Below are 9637 nucleotides of genomic sequence, written 5' to 3' on the forward strand. Positions count from 1 at the left end.
GAAACATATCTGCTTGAATTTTTTGTTGGAATGAATGTTAATAATATAATATCAAAATTACATTAACTAAACATCTAGATTATTGTCACTTCAAGCAATCCAACTGGAGTTTGGCAGCTTCTCTAAGATAGGTCAATGCTAATAGCTGTCAGGAAAATCTATGGAAGTGGCTTATCAGGTAAGCATACTGTTTAAACAGTTTCTCATAAAAAAGCACTTTGGCATTGGAAAACATGAATATATGGGTTTCTAATCCTTCGATGAAAAGGCAAAAGAATTAGGAGAAAGCATTTAGAAACAACCACATGAGCATTGCCCAGTACACAAATGGATGCCCAGTAAAGCAAGCAAATGAGCATGACAGGGAAGTCTTGGGAATCCAGGGAGGCTTTGTCACTGATTTTATGGAATCCAGGATTTCTTATGGAAATCTAGAACCAGGTGCTTTCAGTCGTGAGTGCCTGTCCTGCACAGTCCTCACCTTCCTTGCAAACTATGAATACTTTTGTCCTGCTCTGGGCTTTGCGTTGCCTGTACAAATGTCCTTTAGTTCTTGCCTTTTCTGCAACCATATTGCTGTTCACTAAGCTTGATATGAATCATTTTTTGTATTCATTTCTGAACAATTGGTACATGCTTCTTGGGAGAACAGAGCACAACAAAAATGTTTTACAACCCTCACAAGACAGAAAGCTTTTACTTTTCTTACAACGATGTCCTGAAGTCTTTCAGTGTTTCACCTGTCTCAACTGCACTTCTTCCCCCCAGTAAGATTTTCAAGCTGTCAGCTCCTAAAGTTTGTAATGGTTCTAATGGAAGACATCAGGATATGATACCATTAAGATGACTCAAGTGTAGCCATTTCATTGTTTAATATTGAAAGACTTCCTGTATTACAAGCAAAGATTTTCAGGCTGCTTTTCGTACAATTTCCCATTCTTATCATTGAGGGTTGACAAACTATTCTTGAAACTGATTGTGGAATGCTTTCAATACTCCTTACTTAAGTGAATTACTTAAAAATGAGTATTCCTCTGATAAGTTAATGAAGATCTTATCATTGACTATTATCCTCTTTGAAGAAAGTTCTTTGGTCTAAAAATATGAAATGGCATGGCTCTTGATACAGGAAGCTCAAAGCAGCTTTCCCTTAACCCCACAGTAAATGCAAATGTATTTCAAATAGGTTATCCTCCAGTTAAAAAAAAATAAAAGTGCCATGCACCTAGGCAGACACCTGAGTGCAGGCAATGTATGAAACCTCTTCCTGTTATAATTTAGTCATGAGTTAAAATGTTATGATGTATATAAAAACACAGTCTCTGAATGCTTCTAGATTATTTATCTGTCCTCAAGAATTAATATTCAAATCAAAATCAGTTTCTCAAGTCAGCCCACTCTTGTTAAACTGAATCTGTTCAGTGCATTAATTCTAATTTACGTAGGTATTTGGTAAATTTCACTTGCATTTCTTCCTACTCATTCTGTATCATAGCCCAACTCCCTTGCTTTTTCTGGAAATCTGTTTATCACAATCAGAAAACAACATATAATTTATTTTTCTTGACTTACTTTTCTTCATAATATGCAAAGAAATCCTTAGTATCTCCTTGAGGACATCTGTGACTGGGGGGGAACAAAATTATTTATCTATGGTGGAGTCAGAAGTGGTATTTTCTTAAGGACTGGTGTGACACACACATAACAGATATGCTGTTTATGCATATGTTGCTTTGTTTGTCACAGGGGGGTTACATTTTGGCTGTGCAGTAGGTATGCCACAGCTAATGGTTCTGCTACAAGGGTGCTGCTCCTGAGCAGCTTCACACATGCCTCCATATAGCAGAACCACATACAGCCACATAGTCTTCAAGTAGTGAAATGCAATAAATGAGTTAAAGGAGTTAGATTTGCTTTAACTGTTATCATGGAATCATTCCTAGAAATCTCAGGGTAACTATCCTCAAAATAGCCAACAAAAGAAACAGAAATCCAAAATTGGGAATTAAGAGGCTTTTGGAGCCCTGTCCATTTCAGCACCAAAACACCATGCATGTGAGATGCCTATATTCCAGACCGACATACACAGTTAGAAGCCTTTCGTTCCTCCCAAACTTTACAAAATATCTGAAGACATTCATTGTTAATTCATGTAAATATTATCTGAAGCTGTGAGCAACAAAACCTTTACAGTTACTTTGCTCTATGGTGCAATCAGCCACTGATAGCATACACAGTCTCTCGAAATTGTGAGTTCCTCCAGCACCCACCTCACTTGCTGTATTCTGACAGTTCTGCAATTGGATGTGGCAAACAAAACAATTTCACAAACAAAGGATGCTGGAATTGGGGTCGGTTATATCAATAGTTGTTATGCTGCTGGGGTATTTTCCCAAATTAGGGCATTTGAACATTTTTTACTTCATTCTTCCTCTCATCTTTCATCTCCAGCTCAGCTACAACATATGTGTCCCTAATGGTTGGTTCACAGTCAGAGAAAGCCTTGCCATTTGTCGAAGGCTGGCATGTAACTCTATTCCTTCTTGCATATGAAACATATAAATAGTGTTCCACTTATCCCATTTACCAATGCTCAGAACTAAAGTACTTTTTCCCACTCTGCAAAAATAGCCATTAGGCAAGACAAACAGACTAAGCTTTATTCAGCCAACATGTTGTCAAGAGACATGGGCTGTATGACTGTGCATAATGTAGACCGCAAATTTTTACACAGGATGATATGAGTGCTCCTGGTACCCAGAAGGAACAGCACAAGTCGCAACGAGTGAAAAATCCACTGTGGAGTTCAAAAGCATGGCAGCCATTTGAGACGTTAGCAAGCTGCCAGTTACCTTGTGTTAGTCTCGGACAGGTGTGAGATGAGTGACAGTTAATTTCAGAATAAGGAGAAGAGTCTGCTCTCTCTCACTGAAATATAAACACTGAATAACAACCCCATGGCTAAATTAATTGGATAAAATACACCCATCCTTTCACGTGGTGCAAGTATGCTGGTTCCTCCTCAATAGCCAACATGTCCTCAGTTTTTCAGATCACGTGTAGCCTATTTGCAAATGCCAGAGCTGCCACTAAATATTTAGAATTACACTTGCATGCATGCCAATGAATATATACAATTCAAACATTTATTTTGGCGTGGTTTGTAATGATTAATTGAAATACGTCATGATATTAGCAAAAAATCCCACACCCCAAACCCTACAAAACATGTTTCAATCAGGAAATATTAATAAACTGAATAATTTCTTTGGAAGAATTTATTACTAAATAACTGAAATCCTAAAGGCCTGACTCACTTTTTGTCACGCCAAATTCTCAATGTTCTCCACTTTTAGCTGACTGTAAATTCTAAGGATTTCAGTGGGAGAAATTCTGTTTGGTGAGAGTAAAATCAAAGTAATTTTTTAATTCTGATTTTAGTGGCATTGTATCAGTCCCTTAAGAACACACTTAATAATGATTTCAGACTGAGAAATACAGCGACTAGTCTTAACAATGCCCTTGCGATATACTGAAGCCACTGCAACATAACAGAAATGTATATATTATTCTTTACGCCTCTGTAACCCTTGAGATTTTTATCAGGAACATAAATATAGGATGCCAGAGGAAGAAATATTTGAAAGCAAATATGGAAAATGCCATCAAAAGGGCTTGCTCCAAAGCACGATGAAGTCAGCAGAAATTTTTCGGTATATTACAATCTATCTTGGACTAAGCCTTAAAAATTCAAATCTTTCCAAAATTTAGGATGAAATGATGACAACAGCAAGTGAGAAAGTCTATGAAGCAATCAGTCATCAACAGACAAGGAAGTTAAAATTATTTACTATTATGACTCACTTCCAATTTTTTTCCCGAAAACGTACACTTTTTCTACCCCAATTAGTACACTCGATACCAATTAATCAGGGAGAAAGGGAACATATACTATATTCCAGACTTTGGCATCTTTCATTTTTCTTTTCAAAATTGTTTTCTGTCCCATGTAACTTCTGCCCGGTGCAGAGAACACTGCTGCTAGGTGTTGCTTGGTGAATGATCTGGCTGTGGATATTGTCACATGACATGAGCCTAGATACATATTGGAAATGCTTGCACTTTTACCAGTCTGTCGCAAGGAATAATGAATAAAGATTTAAATACCTTTAGTTCTGCTGCCCATTGTAGAAGCTTTAGTCTTTGCAGAGAGGTGACAAAGAAACTATTGTTTCTGCACTGATTTCCATATGCTACCGAAAGGACAAAGAGGGTAAGTTATAAACTCTTAAAATGTACCTGAGAGAAAGCAGGTGCTTGTCTGGGTCCTTCTTTCACTGATAGCCCCAGGGATGGGCAGGGATGTGTGCCAGCAGCCTTCAGGTGATGGGTGCTCCAGCAGTAGCTCTGCTGCAGAGGCACAACTCTGGAAACTCCTCCACTAGAAGATCTGAAGCGTCCAACATATGCTTTCTGAGTTTCCTCTGGAAATTAACCCAAAGTAACAGAGACTGTCAAATTCAAGAAGAGCATGAGGCATACAGATACTGAATTAGTTTCATCTATTTCAGTTTCAGAGGTACATGAATGCTCTTTAAAATGGTAAATCTGCAAGGGTAACAACACAGGGCAAATAGTGCACCTCCAGATGACTTCAAACTAAGCCTTAGATCGTTGCCTTCTCTAAAACTACAATTAATTACTAATACTGGCTGTTTTTTCGGTCTTCATTAGTTTTGACGGTAAATAAAATTACCTTCTGTAACAGACTTTGGATTAATAGTACATTCGTCATAGCAGATACATTAAAAAGAGAGATTTTATATTTAAATAAATTATTTCCATTATTTTGTAAAGTTATTACAGTGATCAGAGATAAAACAAGGCTATAGAAACACCAGAAATCTATACTAGAGGGAGGAATAAAATAGCGATGGAAAAAGTAGAACTTAAAATAAATTTTATGGTCTCGTGAAGTCCAAAGTTGATAGGAGCAGAGAGAGATTAAAACTTCCTCATCAGTCCCACCAATTAAATTACACCCAAAAGGACTGGCTTCTCTGCCAAGAATGACCAAATAAATGACTGATCAAGCCAAATATTGCTGCTGATTTTAACACATGGAAAAACAGTGACAAGAGAAACTGCTATGAGCAATTAACTTAATTTTGTCTAGATTCTAGAGAAATGAACTTCAAATTATTATTTTCTTCATAGTATTAGCATTCATTCAGAAATTTATTTCTACCAGAATGTTTTATTGTAGTACAGACTAGGCACCAAGACTGAGTAAGCCAGTTCAGCTATGGATTTGCTTTTAAGTCTTGAATAAGTTATTTTATCACAATTTCCTTATATTCAGAACAATGTTTCCTCACTACTTTGTTGTTGAGTGCTCCTTCATTTCATTTTGGTAAAGCTCTGTGATGGTGCTTTCAATAGCTCTACTATCAGTGTTTCATTTGGGCTGCTGTTAGGGGAAGTTGGTTTCAACCTGAAACAGTGCTCCTTGTATTCAAAATGTCAAAATAAGCTATTGACATTCAAATCTCTATGTAACCAGTTTGGAAATTCATGTTTTTGACCTTGAATTGTTCAAAGGTAGCAATGCTGAATAACACTGACCCATACTTTCCCTGCCTTAACAGGCTGGCTCTCCCGTAGCTGACAGGAGCTGGTCCCAAATGTTCCAGGACAGAATCCGTCCCATGGAGGCCAGATTTGCATACCCTAATGCATCTGTTAAGCAGCATTTATTCCTGATATGACCTAATTGATATCAAGTGTAAGGCAATTGCCTGGAAGAATGATATCAAAAGTAATGAGTTCTCTTAATGTGATTTTGGATGTCAGACTCCTACTACTTGGGAGATTCAGCGGCTTAGCAGGTGCCTCTTTAAAAGCTGCCCTGAATGTCCAGAACAGCAACAGGTGTAACAAGCCAAGGGGAGCAGTCTCCTTGTCCTTCACATAACACAAAAGGAATTAATTCTATCAGACTTCATGGAAACAGTTTTGTGGCATGACCCTTTGAAGTAGAAAAAGCCCACAGGATCTCATCATTCTCATAGCTTCATCAGGAAGAAAAGCTGGATCTTTCATCTTTAAAGCTTTGAGACATCCATGAAATCATTCAAATTTTCCAAGCACTTCACCTCTTGGTGGATTTCAACTATGTAGAAAAGACACCTTTTTTTTTTCTTCAACACAGGAGTCAGAATAAACTGTTTCTTAGCACCTCTGTGTAACTATGAGGAACTTTTCTATACCTAGCCTAAAACAGTATCAAGAGTTATGAAAAATAGAGCAGATGAGAATCCTGTTTTTATCACTGTTGTGTATTTCAATTTAACTGTGAATGGAGACACTAGGGAGGGACAATAAGAAGTAAAACAATGCCTAGAGCAAGATAGCTGCTGAATAAATATTTCAAAGAGAACAAGAGGTGGAATGTTAATTGACAAATACCTGCCTGATATATTTATATACAGAATCTATTGTATTAAAAGTTGTGATTTAAAGAAAAAAGAGAAAAAAAGGAAGAATGTACTCTGAAAATTTTAGGATTTTGAAAACAATTAGCCCAACTTTAGAATTTTAAAAATAGTAGACATTTTTAAAAAACAATAGGATTCAAATTTAAACTAATTAAGTACCAACATACATACATGTTTCCAGTTACTAACACTGTAGTTATTAACATTTATTTGTCCAATGGAAAACTCGAGATGAATTAGTTAATCTAAAATCCCAGTTAATAATTCTGAATCATAATGCTATATTTCTTTGCGTGTGATATGAATACATCGATGCACAGCCCTCATCATGGTGATTGTTCACTACAGTTCAATAACCAGGGATTTAATGTTTAATAAACAATATTATACTGATAAGAATATACATTGTATGCTCTCATGTTTTAATAATATTAAGCATGATAAACAAAGAGATGTAAGGTTTATTGAAAGAGTTTGTTTTCTTCTGTGGGTTTTTTTTTCCCAGACCAGCTGAGCTAGTTGGCTAAAGAAAACAAGCCTTCAGTCACATAAGTCTTGCTTTATTTTAAACTCTTCCTTTCCCTACAAAATTACATTTTTAATTTCACTAACAGATCTAAAGGGGGACTGGCAAAGCTTTTATAAATAAATATGTATGCATATATATAAATGTAGAAATGTATGTGTATGTGTGTCAATGCAGATATATATTTGAGCAGGAAGATATTAAAACTGTTAAGTAAACAGTTGAGTTGAGTAAACAGAAGAATACGTACCCTGGCTGTGGAACAAGCCTCTATGTCTTTGTCCCATTTGGTACCAAAGCAGCTGCCAATCAGCTGCTAAACAAAGTCACACAGCTCAGTTTTGCATATGAATACACATGTGCAAATCTTCCTGGTTTTAGAAGCAATACAATACAGAACCACTTTATTGAATCATATTTTAAGGTCGAATTACACATCCATGACCCACCAGGCTATTCTGGCAGTCAGAAATTGAAGTGAGTCTCTCACCATCAGCTGGGATGCACAGAGGAATCCCTAAACAATACAGCTATAAAATGGGTTTTTCACGAACAAAATCGTGTGAGCTCCCAAACACAAAGGAGCTTCAGAATTTCTGTATCTCATTTCTGTGCAAAATGAAGATTTTTATTTAAAAGAGCTGTCAACAATGGCTAAGTGGCTAGACTTCATACACTGCTCAGCTATTCAGTTGTTCTACAGCCATCCACATTTCCCTTCATCTCTTTTGGGAAACTGAACCCATTTTAAGGGGTAACCTCCTCAATCTGTCTACAATCAGGGAATCAAGCTCAGCAGAATGGTAAATCTGCACTCAGAACTCAGAGGTCAGAAATGAAGATTTCAAAATGTGTTGCTCCTAGCTCCCTGATCATCCAAACCTGTGGTCAGGGAATCATGAGCGTCCCCAAGGTCTCTGCATAAGCTTCTACTGCTCTTTCTTCACTTCCTATATTTCTACACTAGAACGTAGTACCAAATAGCAACATGCACAATGCAGTAAAATGTTGTTCAAACCTGAGTGCTTTAAATCTTCATTTTCAATGTTTATTTGGACATCTTATATAAAGCACCAGTATCAAAAGTGCTGCAGATCAGTTGCTTCCATTAAAATCACAAGTCAATTGCACAAATTCTGTATAAACCTAACTGTCACAAATTTAGGTGCCTGAAAGTAAAGGTTAACTGAATTTCTACAATTTTAAAAGTCAAGATGTATTGTTTTCCCTGAGCTTTTTTACTGTACATACTGCGTTCTTGTATATACTTTGAGCCAAAACCAGATGCGTGATCAGGAGGCAGAGACATGCTTTAACTGATAAACCCTGATTTAGTTTTTGGCATGAATAGAAGGCAAGCACAATGCATGGTATAAATTTACCTTATATAACTGTGTTCATGCCATGAATGAAGACAAACCTTTACTGTAGATGTTGCTGCCCTCCATCTGAAGGCAGGGAAAGATCAGCTTATAGATGTCATTACTTCTGTGTTCTTGAGGATATGCCCTAAATTCAGCTGTTCTAAACCGAGTCCTCAAATTCAGCCTCCATTTCTCAGCCCTGCTGTGCAACAGACCAAGCTGTACTGGCACCTACAAGAAACGTTCCTCTAGCACCTTGTGAGAGAAGGCTTTTTAAATTAAAACTGCCCCTAAAAAATAAATATGCTGTATAAAAATTCAAAAGTATACATAGGCATGTATACAAAGAACAGCAAATCTGTAACCTTTGGTCTCAGAAAACCTATTGCATCTCACCAACGTTGGGATATACTAGTTGTTGTAAATCTGTCCTTCAGAGTGACCATCTTCATTCACTGGTTTTATGCCAACTGTCCTTAAATACTGAGCTGCCTTTCTATTCTAAAATGAGGAACCTTTTAATGATTAAGCATCCTTTTGATAAAGCAGTGATATAATTTTAATTACTTCCCCAGTAATGGTCTCACCATTAATCCTTAGGAGGTAATGTACAGAAGTGTGTGTTGCCTTTGGTCCTTGCTTCATCTCCTACTTGTTCATCCTAAAAGCCTCTTTTGATTGAGTTAGAAAAAAATCAAGCAGGCAAATGTGTACATATAGCTAAAAACATACACACAGTCTGACTTCCTCCACAGCACATTGCTTACATACACAAGTGAGATAAAAATTACTGCTAAGATGAAAAGCACTTTTCGTCTTAAGACCCCATTTCCTATCACATACAACCTTCTAAAAATATGTTCCTTTTGAGATATATATTTGCAATTTCAACACTAGCAATGGCAGCCAAAGTGAGAACTTTGAAGGAAATGTTAAGCTCAACCAGTTCAATCATTAAAGTTATGCAAATGGAAAAACACATTCTTTCTTTTTAAGCATTGCTACGTTTTAGTTGCAATCATAAGATTCAAGAAGTGAGGATGGCATACAAATGTCAATAACTTGACAGCACCATAGGGTGAAATCCAGTCCTAGCTGTGGTCAATAGCAGATCTTCTCTGTCTTTCAACAAGAACATGATTTTACTTAAAGCTTCACAGAGCAACTGAGAACTGACTCGAGTTTAAAAGTGAAACTGCTGAGATTACTTGTCTGTAGGAGCAGGCAGCAAATTTTCACTCCATGCTACC

This window comes from Nyctibius grandis, chromosome 4 (genome assembly GCF_013368605.1).
Source record: "Nyctibius grandis isolate bNycGra1 chromosome 4, bNycGra1.pri, whole genome shotgun sequence".
Taxonomy (NCBI): domain Eukaryota; kingdom Metazoa; phylum Chordata; class Aves; order Nyctibiiformes; family Nyctibiidae; genus Nyctibius; species Nyctibius grandis.